Source organism: Polypterus senegalus, chromosome 6 (assembly GCF_016835505.1).
Source record: "Polypterus senegalus isolate Bchr_013 chromosome 6, ASM1683550v1, whole genome shotgun sequence".
Lineage (NCBI taxonomy): Eukaryota > Metazoa > Chordata > Cladistia > Polypteriformes > Polypteridae > Polypterus > Polypterus senegalus.
This window is the reverse complement of record NC_053159.1, coordinates 34,111,589-34,133,112: the sequence shown is the minus strand read 5'-3', so window position 1 is coordinate 34,133,112 and position 21,524 is coordinate 34,111,589. Positions and strand designations below refer to the sequence as shown.

At 40.2% G+C, this 21,524-nt stretch overlaps 1 long non-coding RNA gene across 1 annotated transcript in view; it reads left to right on the top strand.

The window, feature by feature from the left end:
- The window catches only part of LOC120530512, a 39,158-nt gene extending 35,320 nt beyond the window's left edge, over positions 1–3,838 (top strand). The window contains exon 3 of the long non-coding RNA XR_005633975.1: positions 3,778–3,838. This is a non-coding gene — a long non-coding RNA (uncharacterized LOC120530512). The remainder of the gene's footprint in view (positions 1–3,777) is intronic.
- Positions 3,839–21,524: the final 17,686 nt, after the last annotated feature.

Here is a 21,524-nt window from a genome sequence, read left to right as displayed (position 1 = left end):
TGAGTCACGTCAGGTGTGGCATGTTGCCCCATCTTGTTGGAAAAAGCAGTACATTATTTCTTTTGGTGTTCAGATGCTCAGGTAAACCGCGGTATTCACAGTTGACTCAAAGAAAATTGGGCCCACCATTCGTGTTCCTGACACATCGTGCACCAAATGGCAATTTTCTGGTCGTGAAGTGGTGTTTCATGAGTCAAGTTGGGAGTGTGGCACCGGTATTGGAGACGGGCTACTTTTCTTTGGCCCACCCTGTAGTTACTGTAAATGAAAACCTTTAATAATAAAAAAAAAAAGTTATGAGACTCATTTCCTGTTTCATGTAGACATTTTGTTAAGCCATCAAATGTGTGTTGTACTTGTTCTGGTATGCCCACTTGATGCCAATGATGATGATTCACGCATGCGTGTCTGACAAACACCTTACCTGCTCTGATCAGGATTGCTGTACCACCCCAGGACACTGGGGACATAGTAACTGACTGTCTTGTCTCTTCCTTCCACTGCTCATTCCTGGAAGGTAGCCTCTCGCTTAGACTTGTACTCGCAGCAGGATGGAACTCCCACGTGTGCCTGCTTATTTAATTGCAACCTTTTTTGTTGGGAAAAAGATATTAAATGGAGTGGCACCCCAACTATTTTTGAAACACTGAAATTTCATTCATTCACTTCGGATGACAATCTTGGTAATCGCAATCCTTAAGATACAGTACATCAGAAATTAAATCTGAGGCTCCATAGCGCTTGCAGTGTGTCGATTCTGAACCTCCTCTGCAGAAATCAAGAAACAGAAGAGGATATTTTCACGGTAAAGGGCAATGGGGTTGGTTTCCCATATAGTGGATGTGCACAATGGATAGTTTTGAGATGTGTTCATTTACAATATATGCAGTCTGTCTCATTTTTTTAAAAACTCAAAGTTCTCCTTTCCGGTGATGTAGAAGCATAACTAAAATTCCTTTACCAATTTTACTGGTGCGCATTATGCAGCTAGTAAGTGTCCTGTTTTGCAATTGCAAAATTCCTTGCAAAACATATTTTAATGTGTGATTGTCTGGGGTAATGATGATCTGACAAACAAAAAATTTTTGGAGTGCCAACCCAGCCATTCCTGTTAAGTTTCAATGTTCAACCAAAACAAATGCACAATGGCATAAAAGGAAAACAAAACAGTTGCCACATAGAGTGAGTAGCTGCCTTTAATCGGCTGTTTTGTTTGGTTCATCAATATCCGTGGAGTTCCTTAGTTCATGTCAACTCCGGCTCAAGAGACGCCTCCTTCTGGGCAGTCACCCTTTTAACGCCCAGGGACCGGAAGGGGCGGAGTAAGTTGCCCTCACCATGTGGTTTCTTGGGACTGTGGAAGAAGAACATAAAACGGTTAGCAGCAGCGCCACCTCTCGGCCCAGGGTGGTATCACACACGTGACAAGCACCACGTTCACAAAACTGTATGTAAATTGAAACTTGTCTATTTCACCCATCCCTAATAGTGACCTTTCTGCCTTTAAAATCAGTTGATGAGAACTATTATTACACCATAGCGTCATGATAAATGTATTCAATCTGTTACAAAGGAGGCTTGTTATTTCCTAACTCAGTGCTACTGCTGCTGTTCATCGTGTTAAGTTTCTTGCATGAATGTGTATGTATAAAAGATGCAGCTTGATATAAATAACTCAAAATATAGAATATTTTTTATTTCACATAAATACTTTTCACTTAAACAGCATATGCATTAAAATGTAGCTAAAGTATTAAATCATTTTTTTAGTTGACTCCATATGAAAGCCACTAGCATCTTTCAGCTGATTGCTTCTTTAAAATATGATTGTGCTACAGGAGAAAACGTTCACATTTAGATAATTTTTTCATGAACAAGCTGTTTGTGTGATATAGAGCAATCATATTCTAAATGATAGTTATTTTAAGCAAATGTGGGTTGTATTACTAGGAGAAAAATGCAAGTGCCATTTAAATTAGAATGCTCAAGTCGGCTCCTTTATTGGTGTTTCAGTACTACATGAAAAAGATAAATTTTACCAGGTGCACACTTGACCTGCATGTTCTATATCATTTATTACATATGTGCCTGTATTTTCATTTAGGGCCATAAATACAGTACATAAGACGATGTGCTGATTTATTTTAACAGACAGTACTATTACTGCAATAATTGCCATTATTGAAGTGGTAATAAAAACAAGATGACATTCTCTATTTGTCTTATTACTTTTAGGACTAGGTCAGATTAAATTTACATTTTTGACTTTATCCATGCATTCACCTGCAATATCCATTCAAGGTGAATTAGACTGGCATCCCATCCAGGGTTGCCTTCTGCCATGTGCCCAGTCCTGCTGAGCCTGCCTAGGATGGCTTCCTGCAGTCATGGACTTCATAACATTTTTTGATAATGTGTAGAGGAACGTATAAATAAAAATCAACATTATATTCCACTTAGGGTCCTTTGAAAAGTTAGAACTAATTTGGCTACATTGGTTACATTCACCCACATTACTGCAGAGGGAGGTAAGTTATGTCATCCTTATTAACGTTTTTAGCCCAACAACAGGAAGGATTCACTCAGTTGTAGCATTGCCATATAAATTTGCATATGTTTTTTTTTTCTCTCTATGTAAAATCCCGTTACAGTACGGTAGCATTAGATGGGTGGGTTGGATAGAGAGGACCTTTTCGGAGATACGGGGCTGTCATTGCAATTTCTGGGAGTGCCATGGAAACAGATGCACTATTTAAATAGGGGCTTAAAAAAGCAGGAAGAGAAGGAAGGAAAGACAGCCCAAGTTTTTATAGAGGAGGAAAAAGACATGCTACATCTGAGTCCAGGAGAAAGATTGTTTTCGGGGAACATCACAAGTCCAATGCAGTCTGGGGTGGCCACCTCAAAGATACGCTGAAGGAAGTGAACCTTACCGGTGAAAGGATTCAGAAGCAGTGTGAGCCGTAAACTTTTATTCTGGGATTGGCATGTCTAAGAAACTGAACTATGGGGAAATAGGAGAATCGGAAAAAGACTAAATCGAATGGGTGGTGGGGAATATTCTTGGATATGTAATTTTATGCCTTGTGTTTATTGTATACTGTATTTTGGAAGTGGGGAAGTTGTGGGGGATTGTAGAAAATGTATTACGTAATTACATTTTTTGTTGCATCTTTTCTCTGTGTGGTTTAGTAAATATCGCTTTTATTATTATAAGTCATCTTTCTGCGCTGTGGGAAGGGGCTGAAGACAGTTTGGGGTTGACCTGCAATCATCAGTACAATATTCACTGTAAACTTAGTGAAGTGTAGCGGATAAAATCATTACACAGTTATCAACACTGTAATGATGAATCATTCTGTGTAATGCTGGTAACTTCAACCAGGGGAACTTTGGAAGGAAGAAACTTCTATCAGCATATTCCATTTGAGAACAGAACAAGCTGGACCTGGTCTCTCCAAGATTTTAATGCCTTTAAATGTAAGCCTGTTGTACAACTGGGCAGATGTGAATACATCTTACCACCTACAAGCTTGAGACAGCAATTAACCAAGCCTGAAGTTCTTGTTTGTTTGGTGGGATGTGGTTTCTCAAAATATTTATATTTTTTGTGAGCTTCTGATAATTTTAATTTCCCCATGGGAACAAATAAAGTATTATCTATTGTCACACATGTGCGATTGGGAAACAGCTAAAGGGCCTGAATAATAGTAAGTAATTCCATGGCAGAACAGGAGGCGGTGAGGTGCACTGACTTTTTTTGTCAATCCCTTGCAGACTATCTACGGGAAATCCCACAAGGTTCCTGTGCCTCTGATGATGTCACTTCCATTTCCGGCGCCTCTGATGATGTCACTTCCGGTTTTGGTCCCTTTGATGACACAACTTCCGGTTCTGGTGCACCTGATGACATTACTTTCTCTCTCGGCACATAAAACTGCCATCTTTATTAACCACCATCTGTTCTATTTTGGACTCAGACTTGTGAACATTTCACAAATATTTACTCACTAGCAAAATACCTGCGCTTCGCAGTGGAGAAGTAGTGTGTTAAAGAAGGTATGAAAAAGAAAAGGAAAAATTTTTAAAATAACATAACATGATTGTCAATGTAATTGTTTTGTCACTGTTATGAGTGTTGCTGTCATATATATATATTGTCACACACGTGCAAGTTGGAGGCAGTCAAAGAGCCTAAAGGTGAGTGAAAACTCGCGAGACAAGGGTTTATCACGTGGTACTTACCTGAATCTCTTTCTACCTACAGAAAACTGGAAGAAAAATAAACCCATCCATTTTCAGTTCCAAAATGGCCACGATGACGTCACTTCCGGCTCCACACTCAACTACTCCAGTCTACTCAAGATGACGTTGGTTCCCTGGTCCTGCCTCCAATCGTCACTTCCTGCCAACTATTTCCTCTCCCATCATCCCATCTGTTATTTAAACGCCATTTTGTTACAGTGTTTCATTCATTCTGTACTGGAAAGTCATTTTGAATCAACCTTATTTTCATTTTGTCTGGATGGACAATATATGGGGACGATCCCCAAATCTTTTTCTATTTTGAAAGACTCTTTATTTATTACAATTGGCGTAGCCTGCAGGATTCTTGTTCATCATGACCGAAGAACAGGACCTCAATACTGTACTGAATACTATCATAGGCGATCTCCAAACTCTGAAGATTCAGATGGGGGAAACCAGGACCCAATTAGCCGAAACCAAGGCTCATTCCCGTGCTGGTGTACGGACGGAGATGGCTCGGTCACAGCCAATTCAGTTAACCACCTTGACTGAATCAGATGACATCGAGTCTTATTTTTTGATATTTGAATGTACCGCTAAGCAGAACGCTTGCCCAAGGTCGGAGTGGGCGTACCTACTGGCTCCCTATTTGAAGGGAACGGCGCAGAGGACCTACTACGATTTAACTGAGGAGCAGGCGGCCGATTATGATGCTCTCAAATTGGAGGTGTTCAAGCGCTACGGAGTTTCACTGGAACAACAGGCGAGAGAGTGGAGGGAGTGGCAATTTGATCCTTAAAGGCCATTGAGAACTCAGGGCTTTGAAGCCTGGGGAAAGGTGTGTCGCTGGCTACGGCCCGATATCAACTCCTCCCACAAAATGGCAGAGCTCCTTGCGTGCAAAACATTCGTACATGCCCTCCCTGACCACATCGCCCAGCAAGTCCGTAAACATAATTTCGAGGATATGGACACCTTGATCAAAATAGCAGAGCGTCATTGGGCAGCCTGTAAATCGGGGCAGTTGGAACGGACCTCTCGCTGAACCCAACAGACACGTGGGGCAGTCCCTGAGCCCCCCCGACAAACTCCCGAACCTGCCGTTCATAGAAGGGACAGACTAGCCGGTCTCCCTCGCTGTTTCAAGTGTGGGGAGATCGGACATCTGTCCCTGAACTGTGCCTACGAGCCTATGGATTGCTCGGTAGTAAGGGGAGAAAGGTACTGTGCCACTGTGACTAACCCTCTGTCTCTTCCATATACAGGTGCAGTTATTATAAATGGCAGAAAGGTAAGGGCAATGTTTGACTCCGGGAGTAACATTTCCATTGTTGCTACCCGTTACGTATTACCGCAACAGTGGACTAAAGGGAACTCCATCGTCATTCGTCATTCAAAAGAGAACAATGGAATGATGATTCGTTAAAAAATGCTAGAAATGCAGTAGTATCTACCAAGGGTTATACAACCCTAGATCCCATGCCACCGATGCCATTCTTTGTAATTAAAAATGATTTATTATATAGAGTGGCAGAACACGAGGGGGAAGTGCGGGCTTTGTTGTTAATCCCACGTACTTTTTGGCGAAAGGTATGTGAGTTAGCACATGCCCACCTTCTTGGAGCCCATTTAGGCTCCGAAAAAACTTTGGAGAGGATAAAACTCCGATTTTATTGGCCGGGAGTTAATGAGGAGGTCAGGCGATTTTGCACTTCATGCCCGGTGTGTCAACTTCGCCAGATACCCAGAAGGTCTAAAGCTCCTCTTATTCCCCTTCCCCTTATTGACATCCCTTTTGAACGAGTTGGTATCGATCTCGTTGGTCCATTAGAACCCTCGTTAAAAGGTTTTAAATATATTTTAGTTCTAGTAGATTATGCCACTCGCTTTCCAGAAGCTGTTCCGTTGCGCTCAGCTAATTCAAAAAATATCGCACGGGAATTGGTAGGGATATTCGCGTGTGTTGGGATCCCCAAGGAGGTCTTAACAGATCAAGGGACTCCTTTCACTTCAGAAACGTTCAGGGAAGTGGCCAAATTACTCAGGATAAAACATCTAAAAACATCGGTTTATCATCCCCAAACTTAGTTGAACATTTTAATCAGACATTAAAACAGATGTTAGGCAAGGCAGTTAACAAGGACGGAAGAAACTGGGATCAGTTGCTTCCTCTCGTTTTGTTTGCCTACCGGGAAGTCCCTCAAACCTCAACAGGGTTTTCTCCTTTTGAATTATTATATGTAAGGCAACCCAGGGGGCTTTTGGACATGTTAAAAGAAGGATGGAAGGAGGAGGTACTCCCTACTTCAAATATTCTTGAATATATCGCGCAATTATGCGATAGACTAGAGAAAATCAGACCTATCCTAAAAGAGAATTTAGAAAAAGCACAAGCAGCACAGTCACATTATTATAATAGAAACACCCCCATTCGGGAAATTGTCCCAGGTTATCATGTTATGGTATTAAGCCAAATATTTGGGCTATCTAGTTGGGGGAGGTGTTGTGAAACCATAATGTCTTAAAATTGATGCCATCATAAATTGGCCCTGTCCGATAAATAAGCGGCAAGTACAAGCATTTTTGGAATTAGCTGGTTACTATCATCGCTTTGTGCCACATTTCAAAGAAATTGATATGCCCTTATCTAATTTGACAAAGAAACGGGCACCTATAAAAGTGGTATGGCATGATACAGTAGATAAAGCATTTAGTGACTTAAAATTGGCCCTTACGTCAGCACCTTTATTGAAATCCCTTGACTTTTCTCTTCTTTTTGTTCTCCAGATCGATGCATCGGCCACAGGACTGGGTGCCGTGTTGAGCCAATGTGTCGAGGGTGCTGAACACCCCGTTATGTATCTGAGCCGGAAACTGCTGGACTGTGAGATGAAGTATGCTGCGGTGGAGCGAGAGGCCCTGGCGATTAAGTGGGCTATCACATCATTGAGGTACTACCTATTGGGGCGGGAATTTACTCTGGTGACGGACCATGTCGCTTTACAGTGGATGTCCCTTCATCGGGAGTCGAATCCTCGTGTCACTAGGTGGTTTGTGGATCTTCAACTATACTGTTTTAGCGTTACTTATCGTAGGGGTTCCTTGCAGGCCAACGCAGATGCTCTCTCCCGGGTTCACGACCTCTCGGTGCAGGTCGCCCGACCGGATGGGTCTGGGCTGAGGGGGGGGTCATGTCACACACGTGCGAGTTGGAGGCAGTCAAAGAGCCTAAAGGTGAGTGAAATCTCAAGAGACAAGGGTTTATCATGTGGTACTTACCTGAATCTCTTTCTACCTACAGAAAACTGGAAGAAAATTAAACCCATCCATTTTCAGTTCCAAAATGGCCGCAATGACGTCACTTCCGGTTGCAATCCGATGACGTCACTTCCGGCTCCACACTCAACTACTCCAGTCTACTCAAGATGACGTTGGTTCTGTGGTCCCGCCTCCAATCGTCACTTCCTGCCACTTTCTCCCATCATCCCATCTGTTATTTAAACGCCATTTTGTTACAGTGTTTCATTCATTCTGTACTGTAAAGTCATTTTGAATCAACCTTATTTTCATTTTGTCTGGACGACAATATATGGGGACGATCCCCAAATCTTTTTCTATTTTGAAAGACTTTTTATTTATTACTATATATATATATAATAAACAGTACATACACTCACACACACACATATAAACATATATATACATATACACATCTACATATATATACATATATATACACACATATCAACATATATATACACATACATATGCACACATACATACACACACACATATACAGTGGTGTGAAAAACTATTTGCCCCCTTCCTGATTTCTTATTCTTTTGCATGTTTGTCACACAAAATGTTTCTGATCATCAAACACATTTAACCATTAGTCAAATATAACACAAGTAAACACAAAATGCAGTTTTTAAATGATGGTTTTATTATTTAGGGAGAAAAAATCCAAACCTACATGGCCCTGTGTGAAAAGTAATTGCCCCTTGTTAAAAATAACCTAACTGTGGTGTATCACACCTGAGTTCAATTTCCATAGCCACCCCAGGCCTGATTACTGCCACACCTGTTTCAATCAAGAAATCACTTAAATAGGAGCTGCCTGACACAGAGAAGTAGACCAAAAGCACCACAAAAGCTAAACATCATGCCAAGATCCAAAGAAATTCAGGAACAAATGAGAACAGAAGTAATTGAGATCTATCAGTCTGGTAAAGGTTATAAAGCCATTTCTAAAGCTTTGGGACTCCAGCGAACCACAATGAGAGCCATTATCCACAAATGGCAAAAACATGGAACAGTGGTGAACCTTCCCAGGAGTGGCCGGCCGACCAACATTACCCCAAGAGCGCAGAGACGACTCATCCGAGAGGTCACGAAAGACCCCAGGACAACGTCTAAAGAACTGCAGGCGTCACTTGCCTCAATTAAGGTCAGTGGTCACGACTCCACCATAAGAAACTGACTGGGCAAAAACGGCCTGCATGGCAGATTTCCAAGACGCAAACCACTGTTAAGCAAAAAGAACATTAGGGCTCGTCTCAATTTTGCTAAGAAACATCTCAATGATTGCCAAGAATTTTGGGAAGATACCTTGTGGATTGATGAGACAAAAGTTGAACTTTTTGGAAGGCAAATGTCCCGTTACATCTGGCGTTAAAGGAACACAGCATTTCAGAAAAAGAACATCATACCAACAGTAAAATATGGTGGTGGTAGTGTGATGGTCTGGGGTAGTTTTGCTGCTTCAGGACCTGGAAGGCTTGCTGTGATAGATGGAACCATGAATTCTACTGTCTACCAAAAAATACTGAAGGAGAATGTCCGGCCATCTGTTCGTCAACTCAAGCTGAAGCGATCTTGGGTGCTGCAACAGGACAATGACCCAAAACACACCAGCAAATCCACCTCTGAATGGCTGAAGAAAAACAAAATGAAGACTTTGAAGTGGCCTAGTCAAAGTCCTGACCTGAATCCAATTGAGATGCTATGGCATGACCTTAAAAAGGCGGTTCATGCTAGAAAACCCTCAAATAAAGCTGAATTACAACAATTCTGCAAAGATGAGTGGGCCAAAATTCCTCCTGAGCGCTATAAAAGACTCATTGCAAGTTATCGCAAAGCGCTTGATTGCAGTTATTGCTGCTAAGGGTGGCCCAACCAGTTATTAGGTTCAGGGGCAATTACTTTTTCACACAGGGCCATGTAGGTTTGGATTTTTTCTCCCTAAATAATAAAACCATCATTTAAAAACTGCATTTTGTGTTTACTTGTGTTATATTTGACTAATGGTTAAATGTGTTTGATGATCAGAAACATTTTGTGTGACAAACATGCAAAAGAATAAGAAATCAGGAAGAGGGCAAATAGTTTTTCACACCAGTTACATATATACATACATACATACACACACACATATATATATATATATATATATATATATATATATATATATATATATATATATATATATATATATATATATATATATATATACACAGACATACATATATATCCTCTTTAATAAAAGCCCTGTGTGCGTCCAGGTGTCTGTGTGTGTGTCTTCTGCTGAAGTGCGCATGCGTGTGGCCGTGACGCACATCGCACTGTGCCCCGCCCATGCGCACAGCACCTTGGTCGCACACACACTGAAAGCTGCGCACACAGTGAATGGCCTTGCCGCGGCAGCGTATGATAAGCAAATAAAAGACATCATTGCTGGGGAGATTGCCGATTAGGTAGTCGCGGCCGCGCACATAAAATCCGTTGCTGGGGAGACGCCACACGTACAATAATCAGCTACATGCTAGCACAGCCTTTTTATTTAATCCACGGTTTCTCTGCTGTTTTATTGTTCATTTATTACGATTGTTATAGTTCTCTTTGTATACCACGTTGTCAGTTCAGCACTCCGGTTGTAATATGACCAAGCTGTGCACTGAGATTACTTTTGAGAATGCAACGTATAGTTGTCCAGGAGAAAAGCAATCTTGCCTCAAATCAATAGCAACCTTTTGTAGGGTCTGTCCCTGAGACTTATTAATCGTCATCGCGAAGCAGAGCCTTACTGGAAATTGGAGGCATTTGAATTGAAATGAGAGATCAGAGGGTATAATGGGGATGCGAGGAATACATTCAGAGTGTGGAGAAACTCTAGAGACAGCGTGTGTATTAACTTGTGGATTTTTCTGTGAGTATTTGGTGGCAGCGTGACAAAGTTGCTTCCGCAAGACCGCGTTAGCTGTGGAGCTCAACTCAGAGCGAAATGAGGTAAATGGGAGGGGAGATGATGACGTGACTCCCCCACCCGCCTTAACTGTCAATCCCCCCACAAACACAGTCTCTCAGAATTTGCATAAGCACAGTCCTTCACCAGCAATTTTAACTTAGTTATAAAGTGATCAAAACTCTCGTTTATACCCTGCATCCTCTCATTAAACTTGTATCTCGCGAATATCATATTAGTCGTGGGTATGACAAACGCTAGCGGCAGCCTGTCCATAAATTTAATGTAAACTTTAGGTTTACACCGTGCTTTGTTTCCGAAGTAGCTGCACTCATGAATATGCTTGTATGTGTCACTCGCTTCATATTCTTTTCCTACCTTCTCAATTGTGTAATGCGTTTTTTGAGCAAGTTTGATTCATGGAAGTGATCACTCGTACTGCGTTTAGTTAGTTCATGTGAGCTGCTCTCTTGTGTGATGTTGCGATGTCCACGGCTTTATTTAATGTTAGCTAAGACCCGGCACTTAAAAGTTTCTCGCTACAGCAATTTTAACTCCGTTACAAAGTGATCCAAATTCTCGTTTATACCTCGTGTCTCGCGAACATGGTATTCGTCGTAGGCATGACAAACGGCAGCGGGAGTGTGTCTATAAACTTATTTTAAACTTACGGTTTACACCGTGCTTTGTTTCCGCAGTAGCTGCACTTATGAATATGCTTGTATGCGTTTTTTCTTCAGCGCTCTTTGGAGCTCTTCCTTGTTTTCTACATACTGCGTTCACAGTCAGTTCACGTGATTACGTGGGAGGCGTGATGATGCGTCACGCAACTCCGCCTCCCACGGCCATCAAGCTGCAGTCTATTACAGTATATGGATAAAAATAGGTTCCAGTTATGACCATTACGCATAGAATTTCGAAATGAAACCTGCCCGACTTTTGTAAGTAAGCTGTAAGGAATGAGCCTGCCAAATTTCAGCCTTCTACCTACACGGGAAGTTGGAGAATTAGTGATGAGTGAGTCAGTAAGTCAGTGAGGGCTTTGCCTTTTATTAGTATAGATTTGCAAACAGGGCATATTATATGGGTGGCTGTCCCAATCCTTTTTTGATGTCTTTTTGTCGTTCTTGTGACACTATACAGGGTATATGTTATATAGCACAATATCATGTCTTTCAATCTTAACCCAGCATAATCAGCTACCGTACTCTCCGTTAATTCAAAATTCAGAGAATAAAGCAAGAAGTCCGACTTGCATTTCACAACCAAGAATAATTTTCTGATTGACATGCCTATAAAGGGCACTTCCACACATAAGCCCAGTGAGCTTATTGATTTTATTACAATGAAAAATCTTCCGGCATGAAAGCCCTCCAGGGATTCCAAGAGGGGATGGATCCAGCTGCAGAACACCCTCCACAGGCCCATTTGTTTCCATGGTAATGTATAGGAATACCACTCATTCAAGTAAAACTTTTCTAATTTTGAAAATTCACAAGTCACGCAAGGGTTTTCCCTATTTTTTGTCATAATTATTTATTGATTAGTTTTATTGTAGATTTTCATATTTTTTATTTTTCATTATTTTTATTTTGCAGGGTAGATTTTTTTTTGCTCCATAAATCTGCTTTTTGAGTCCTCTAAATCCAATTTTAGGAGTCCATGAAGCCAGAGCCTTTTTTGACAGCATTTTGTCCAAAAACAAACCAATTCACAATGATGAGAATTCTGTGACCTTCTGGTTAATTAAAAAAATGCTTAGTCCTGCTGTATGTACTGTAGGTGCAGCGTAAAAAGAGGAGAAATTATACGTTGTAGCGGGAAGACAGACATGCAAAGCTGGCAAAGGACTTTGCTCTGTATGTTCTCCTGGAGATTGAAGGGATCACAGAGGTGCTATATCAGCACAAAAGGAATGCAGTAGGAGAGTACCAGGTGGGTTTCTAAGTGGACAACATCTCATCAAGAGACCTACCTAAAGAATGAGGAAGGTGGATGAGGATTTTCCAGTGCCATCGGGCCACCTCGAGTGTTTCACTTCCAAGTGTGCTGGTTCAATCATTTGTATAGTAATACAGAAAGGTTAGTTTAGTTGCCTCGAATCCCCATTTTCCTGGATTCTAATCAAAATGCAGTCACCATTTGTTTTATTGTTTTATCAGATGAGCTTAATACAAAAGTACTAACTAATCTCTTAGGTTCTTTTCTTTATGGGGGAAGAAATGTCAAAACTGGCTATGTAACTGTTACCTGTATCCCCTTACCTTTCTCAGTGTCTGTTTTGCATACTGTGTATGGCAGGCAGCATGCCAAATGGGACTATTTCTGTGGCATTGAGCTACGCTTCTCATCCAGGTTAGGGCATGAAGGAGCCATCAAGCCGCAAGGTATCAGGCAGTAAGGGTTTGAATCAATTTCAAAATGAGAAAGGACTTGATAGAAAGAGACAAGAAAGAGATTACTTACCAGAGAATAATCAGAGTGGGAGCATCTATGGCTGTTTATATGTGAAGAGCATGGGCATGGATATAAAAACTTCCTTCTAGGTTATGGCGCTTTGAGCAGACTACGTGGATATGCACTAGGTGATTGGAGGGGGCTGTGTGAGGCATTCATCAGGATTGGATGAAGGAGTCCAGAGCGTTTATAAAAACGGAGCGATGGACATTATTTTTGGCAATGTTAGTGCAGGGTACACCTCAGTACTCCTGAGCAGCTCAAACAAGGGTGCACATACTGTTGATTATCCACTAGAGTACTGAGAAGTGGGGATAACGTACTGAGCTGGAATATTAGTTTCTTTTTCAGAAGAAGTCTTTGTGTCACTTGATCAGCCTAGGAAAGGTACATGGAAAAGGACTTGGATTTTTGTGCTGTTTTCATTTTGATTTAGAAAATCCTAGTCCTTCACACTGCCTGAAGAAAGGCAAAGGGAAAGGACTAGAGTCATTGTGTTTGTCTCCATTTAAAATGTTTCTTTATTTCATCATAGTTATTTAAACATGAAGAATCTGTGATTTTTTGATGCACTTACCAATGTGATTTTTTTCTTTTACTTTTGATAAGAATTTTGATATCACCCTGGTTTATCCTTGCTACGACTTTTTGATACCCCACCGTCTAACCATTTCCAGGCAACTAATCTTCTCACCCCTTATCACCTAAAAAAAGAACACCTTATTTGTTTTCAACCCTATTAACTGAGACCTTTAAGTTTCTCAAAACATACAGAATGTTGTTGAATCATTAGCACAAACTCAAGGCTTCCCATGGGAAACAAGAACTGCACACAGAGGTGGGATCACCAGATGACATTTATCAGCAGACATGAATTGTCAATTCAATGTAGTGATCTGAACGTCAGAGTGATAAGTGTCCACCTTAGCTAGGTGGACACAAGACATGCCATTGCATTTTGAATCATCTGCAATGGCTTCTTAACATCTTCTGGTTCTTCTACTATCAGATAGTTGCAATAGTCCAGACATGACAAGGCCAAAGTGTGGTCGAGGAGTTGTGCTCCATACTATGTTAGATATGGTCTGACCTTGAAGATGCTGTATAGAGTGAATCTGCAAGACCAAGAGACAGTTGCAACATAGTTAGTGAGGAAGAGCTGGGTTATTGATCACCATCCCAAGGTTGGATACTGACTTGGCAGGTGTTAGTTGAACAGAGATGGGATGCTGAATAGAGTTGATTCCTCTTTTGTGCCCAACGCTGTCAAGAATGAATTCACTCTGTGGCAGACAGCTGGGGATTTAGCTCAGCCGGGACACCTGGAAGGACAGGGAGAGGGAGAATACCTCCCCCGAGGAACGAGAGGACATCCACCCTGGTCTGCGTGGGAGCCACGGGAACAGAGCTTGGAAGCTCATCCCTGTTGGGGCACGTGGTCACCGCCTAATTATGGAGCCCTGGAAGGTAGTACTACTACCTACTAGTGCTACTGGAAGATCATCAGGAAGCACCTGGAGCACATCCGGGTGAACTATAAAAAAGGCTGCTTCACTCCATTCAGGGAGCCGGAGTCAGTTTGAGTCGACAGAAGAAGGTCCGAAGAAACAGAGACTGAACTGAGGGTGGATTAGGCACTATATTGTGTGTGCATTGTGGACAGCAGAAGTAAAAGTGTGTGTTTTGGAACATTCTGTGTCCGCCTGTTTGTGCTCAGGTCCAAAGTTCACAACTCCCAATGACCCTGAGAAGGATTAGTTGAACTCATTTAATAGATGGGTCCACTAGAGAAAAGAGAAAAGACATAAATCACTTGCAACGAGTGCAGAATGCAGCTGCTAGAATCCTAACTGGGAAAAGAAAATCCATTTCTCCAGTTTTGATGTCACTACACTGGTTGCCTGTGTCATTCAGGATTGATTTTAAAATACTGCTTATGGTTTATGAAGCATTAAATAATCACGCTCCATCTTATATATCGGAATGCCTGACACATTATATTCCAAATCGTAACCTTAGATCTTCAAATGAGTGTCTCCTTATAATTCCAAAAGCTAAACTTAAAAGAAGTGGTGAGGCGGCCTTCTGCTGTTATGCACCTAAAATCTGGAATAGCCTGCCAATAGGAATTCGCCAGGCAAATACAGTAGAGCACTTTAAAACACTGCTGAAAACACATTACTTTAACATGGCCTTCTCATAACTTCACTTTAACTTAATCCTGATACTCTGTATGTTCAATTCATCATAATAACTATTCATGGTGGCTCTAAAATCCGTACTGACCCCAACTCTCTCTTCTGTTTCTTTTTCTGGTTTCTTTGTGGTGGCGGCCTGCGCCACCACCACCTACTCAAAGCACCATGATGCACCAACATTGATGGACTGAAAGCCAGAAGTCTACGTGACCATCATCATCAGGTCCTTCCATGAAAACCCTAAATACAAAGAGGACTGTTTGACTTATGTTAGGTAGATTGCCCAGAGGGGACTGGGCGGTCTCGTGGTCTGGAACCCCTACAGATTTTATTTTTTTCTCCAGCTTTTGGAGTTTTTTGTTTTTCTGTCCACCCTGGCCATCGGACCTTACTTATTCTATGTTAATTAATGTTGACTTATGTTTATTTTTTATTGTGTCTTCTATTTTCTATTCATTTTGTAAAGCACTTTGAGCTACATTTTTTTGTATGAATATGTGCTATATAAATAAATATTGATTGATTGATTGATTGATTGATAGAGTATCCATGATACTGTAGCTTCATAAGCCTGAACTGGAAGAAACTGGCATTGATAAATGAATGACGTTTTGCGTACTGAGTGGTGTTTGAAAGCAGCACGCAGAGAAAGTCATGTACAGTGACAAGAAAAGCAAGTGGAAAGAAGGTAGATCAGGAAACACTTTCACACACAAACATAGGGACAATGCACAGTGACCAGCCTTCATTATTAGTGTTTTGGTACTTCATTAAAAAAAATTGCAATTTAAAAGGCACACAAAGGATCTGTGTGCTCCCCATTATTTATAAGTTGTGTGCCTGCATTTCTTTCAAGGCAGTACATGCTTACTGTTTTTTGAGAAAGAAGAATTAATGTATAGAGCAAAGTTTCTATCATTATTAGGGTTGGAATGAAACTAGGTAATATTATCTATTCATCATTGTTTCTCTGTCTAGCACTAAAGGAAATATAATTTGAGTCCAAATTAATTTTTTTATACATAAGCCTTCAATGTTCAATTAGTATGTGATGGACTAGGATCCCATCCAGGTTTGGTTCCTGGCCTTGTGCCCAGTCTTGCTGAGCTTGCAATATGCACACCATGTAGAAAATTATTTTGGAAAGTAAACAAAATACAGTACAAACAGGTCATTAGGTGACTAAAATGACTAAGTCTCTTTTCAGAAGAGTCTGTATAACAGTAGACTGGTATAAATAGAAGACATCAGCAGGTGGCCATCTAATCCTTTCCTATCTGCTCTTCTGGCATCACAACTTCACAAATTGATTTCTTCCTTTTTATTGTTCACATTTTTGATTGGCTTATTATAGCACTTGCTATTTCTGTAGCTTCTCTATCAGGCATGTGAAGAAGCAAGCATTATTAATCTGGGGCTCCCGGCAATCAGACATGAATACCCGTGGTTATGACTGGAAACATCTGGACAACACTCTCAGAGGAAGACAACTTCTAGTAAGAGAGGAAGTAATAAACTTTATACTGTAAGGATATTTGGGACTGTCCAAAAAAACAATTAATTTCAAACACTTAGGGGTTAGGGCCAGCATCTGGGGTCTGCGCAAGGGCAACCCATGAAGAGTGCAATATGATGTGCCTTGTATAACAATATACACTTTCTGCTTCTTTACCTACAATACAGGCCTTCTTTCTGTTCTAACAGAGCAGTGTGTGTGCAAGTGGACTATACTCATACTCCCATTTGTGGAATCCTCTAAATCTAAATTCAAGGTCAAAGGAAACTGAAGGCTGAACACAAGGCTGGGATTAATCCAACCCAATGCAGTATACAATACACAGGATATCCATTTTACATTTCTCTTTCATGACAATTAAGATTGTGAGGTGTAATATTATAATACAATGTAATATTAATGTGTGAATTGCTGCTCTTGGGGGTTTAGAACCCCTTGCCTTGCTAACATTCTGGAAAATTAAGCCAAATTTTAAATATTGTCTTTAAATAATCTTATGTAATTTTTTAACAAGCATAACTCAAAATGTTCAATTATTGCTTTAAGGTAGCCCTCAATCATGTAGTTATTGATTGTAGCTGTGGATTTGCAACCTGTGCAATACACAAGCACCTCCTCAGGTGATATCGAAAGGGAACACAACAATATCTCTCTATTATAATAAAAAAAATCCTGGGACGAGACAAGACTTTTTAGCCTGGGATGAGATGTGACTTTTTCAGAGAGATACTTTCAAGTCCCGCGAGCCGAGACTTTGTGCCAAGAGCTTTAACCACAGCCAGGGCAGGAAATAAAAGACAAAGAGTAGATGACAAAGTAGAACATCGTAAAGAATTCAAAAACGTTGGCGTGATACACATGCAGAGCAGGTTAGAGATAATGAAAGCACTAAAATCGAAAGTCTCAAAAAAATGATATTATAGATTGCATTAGCGCAACAGTGAAAAGAGATTGACTATATTGTTCAGATTTAAACTTTAAGTCGGAGACTTGTAGATCGTCTGATTCGTGTTGCCATGAGGGAAAAGTAGTGTTTCTTCCCAATGAAGAAGCGGATCCGTGAGAATTAAAAGATTTGTTGTTTGGTGAAAGTGCAATCCACATACGCAAGTGGCAGAAATGCAAAGTGGCTGGTACGTAGCGCAGGCCAGTGGGGTTGGTGAGCAAAGACCCCTAGTATTTATATATATATATATATATATATATATATATATATATATATATATATATATATATATATATATATATATATATATAATACACTCACCTAAAGGATTATTAGGAACACCATACTAATACGGTGTCTGACCCCCTTTCGCCTTCAGAACTGCCTTAATTCTACGTGGCATTGATTCAACAAGGTGCTGAAAGCATTCTTTAGAAATGTTGGCCCATATTGATAGGATAGCATCTTGCAGTTGATGGAGATTTGTGGGATGCACATCCAGGGCACGAAGCTCCCATTCCACCACATCCCAAAGACTCTACCATTTGAATGTCTCAACAGAAATCGAGACTCATCAGACCAGGCAACATTTTTCCAGTCTTCAACTGTCCAATTTTGGTGAGCTCGTGCAAATTGTAGCCTCTTTTTCCTATTTGTAGTGGAGATGAGTGGTACCCGGTGGGGTCTTCTGCTGTTGTAGCCCATCCGCCTCAAGGTTGTGCGTGTTGTGGCTTCACAAATGCTTTGCTGCATACCTCGGTTGTAACGAGTGGTTATTTCAGTCAAAGTTGCTCTTCTATCAGCTTGAATCAGTCGGCCCATTCTCCTCTGACCTCTAGCATCAACAAGTGCTCGGCTTCACTTTAATTCCAACACTCTGCTCCATCTCACCATGCTGCTGTTTTCAGACTTCACTCCCGTCTCACCATCCAGTGATCAGAGATTCTTGAATGATTCGTTCTTTTTGAATGACTCTTTTTAGTGAATTATATGAATCAATTCATGAGCATAAAAGAGTCGGTTCAGTGGGACTCAAGTGAACTAGTAGTAAAGTGCATGCATGGCCTGTGGAACATCGTCATTGCCTTCTGTTTTGCTGCCGCTGGTAGATGTGGAAAGCTCATGCGCAAGAACCATGAAAGAACGATTCTTGTTCATTTGTTGATCAGTCTAATGATTCTCTTTCACTTGACTCATGAACGAGACAGTACCCGAGAATGAGTCTAATGATTCTCGTTCATTTGAATTACGAATGAATCGTTACAAGTTGCACAGTTCTCATTTACTTGTGATTCAGTAACGGAATGTCCTGTTTTAAATTTGCAACCACAATTTTTTTTGTGGTAAATGAATTATAAAGAAAATATATAATTAATTATATATGCATGCACAAAAATATGTATTTGTTAAATATATGTAATTCCAAAATATTGCAGGTGATTGAAGGGGAACCTCCACCTCTGGAACTACATATATTTAAAAAATATCAATTAACTAAAACAGGTAGTTTGAAATAATTGATTTAGTAAAATGAGAATAAAATGCCCATCACAATCACCCACCCCATGTCACTCTCCTATTCCATGTACACCGCCTGTGCTTTCGAAGTCTCCCTCTCATTGGGGGGAACATAACACCACCCTACTGCTCCCTACCTCTTTGAAATGATTCATGACAGAAGAGCGACTGTCCTGAACTTAGGGATTTTTTTTACAAAAAAGAGCATTGTAAGTGAGTGCTACCCTTCTCATCCCTCCATTTTCCAAAAAGAAGTTTGCACAGAGTGTGCGCATCTCACTCTCACCCTCTCAGGTCCAATCCACTAACATTAGATTTTGTAAATGTTTTTAGTGTCCTATCATTTCTATCACAGCTGCAGTTATTGTCAGACTAATGCAGAAAACAATACAATGAGAAAAAAGACGAATGTTACTTGTAGCTGCTGGTGCATAAAATAGGATCAAACATGGGTCAAATGTGTGCTGAAAGAAATCTCTCAGTCCAAAAGTTCATTTTAAAAGATTTAGTGCAAATTCAAAGCAAATTGTTCACACAAGAATAATAAAAAAGGCTAAAAATTGCAAAAATGTCTCTTCTCTAAACTTTGCTTTTCTTGTCAATCTTTAGTGATTTCTATACTTAAAGCTGCTTTACTTCGCCTTCATTTTGCTCTAAATGTACGGCACTGCATGTTCAATACAGTACGTTGCATTTCATTCTATTAGACACATGTTAGGGCACATAAGGCACAGTTTAAAAACCGTGTGCTCTCCATGCCTTACACGCGGCAAGGCAGGTCACTAACTGGGGATAATCTGTAGTGAGAGAGACTAGAAATAGTTAGAATATACAAATTCATTCCAACTTGTTGGGGTTGTAAGAACCTACCATAGACTATGCACCAATATATAGGCAAACATTTAATGTAACTTAAATAACTAGCAAATGGCTCTTACATTATTATTATTAATAAAAAATAAACATATCTAACATTTTATTTTAGTGTTTACTAAATGTCAATGTTCAGGAACCTTCATCCTTCCTTAAAAAATAAACCCAGGAATATGGAGAACCTTGAAGCAGAACTGTGTAGCCAGGAAGCAGACTCAGCCTTCACATTAATGTCTCAGTTATTTTGCTGCTTTTTTGACCTGAAGTAGAATGTAATTTGTGAATACTTCTTAAATTTCTGAATTCATACTGTATGTATATTTAATTTATGTAAATTAAAAGTATGAACATTTTAGCCTTTTGTATGTTTTACTCTATATCAAGCCACAGTATTGTTTTTACATTCAAAAATCTTCTTCTTCTTCTTTCGGCTGCTCCTGTTAGAGGTTGCCACAGCAGATCATCTTCTTCCATATTTTATTACATTAAAAAACAATTAATTAAACAGTTTTTGTCTTAGATAAAAAAAAAAATGAAGACACACACCCACACAAACCAAATTTCAGTGTTCACTTGTTAAAATCACCAGATGCAATATTAGCGATGGGGGACTGAAGAAAGGTCACAATTGTTTGTACCTAATAAGACTTTAGTGTTTCACAAATTAAGACCAAACAAATTATGTTTTTTTGAAACATTCAATTCATGGGTGGTTATGTGAAGAAAAAGGCTGAAAATCCAAGATCTAGAGATTTCACACAATGTTTGATCATATATGTGTCAACAGTCTGCTGTAGTTAAGCATTTACTATGATTAACGGGTCTACTGTTATGCAAAATCATGCCGTCGGACTTCTATTAGCAGTAACCAAGAATCCAAGCTCACGCTGTACTTCACAGCATTGGGGTTATAATAGCGGGGGGTTGGCCTGACCAGATGGTACAATGTTTTGGAAGGCCTCAGCTTAAAAAAATTTAGGAACCCAAGCCTTAGGTTACTTTTTTGTTCTATTGATTGATTAATTTAAGTTGGTGAGTGACTGGTTATGAGAGGGGTGAATGTCCATAGTAGCCTTTAATGGAATTTTGGGCCTCTCAAGATCCTTGCTTTATTTCTGGTGCTACCTGGATATACTTTAGTTGTTTCATTACCTTAAATTAGGTTAAGTAGATTTAGTACTTTAATACTGGCAACTCAATGGTGCAATTCTCTTAGGGCACTCTGGTTTCCACCAATATCCTATATGGAGGCATGCTATGGTTACTGTTCATTTAAGTTTGACTATTTATTAATGAGTATGTGATAGACTATCAATTATCTTATTTTATGAAAATAATGAAAATATTTTTTGATTTATTCCAGTGTCGTCAATACCATCAAGTGATCCCTGTTAAGCAGTAAACTCAGAGACCTGCAGGTGGGTGAGCCTGTGGTGTTCTGGATAATGGACCATCTGTCAGGCAGGCCACAGTTTGTGAGACTCAAGGACCGTGTTTCTGATACAGAAATGAGCAAAGCAGGAG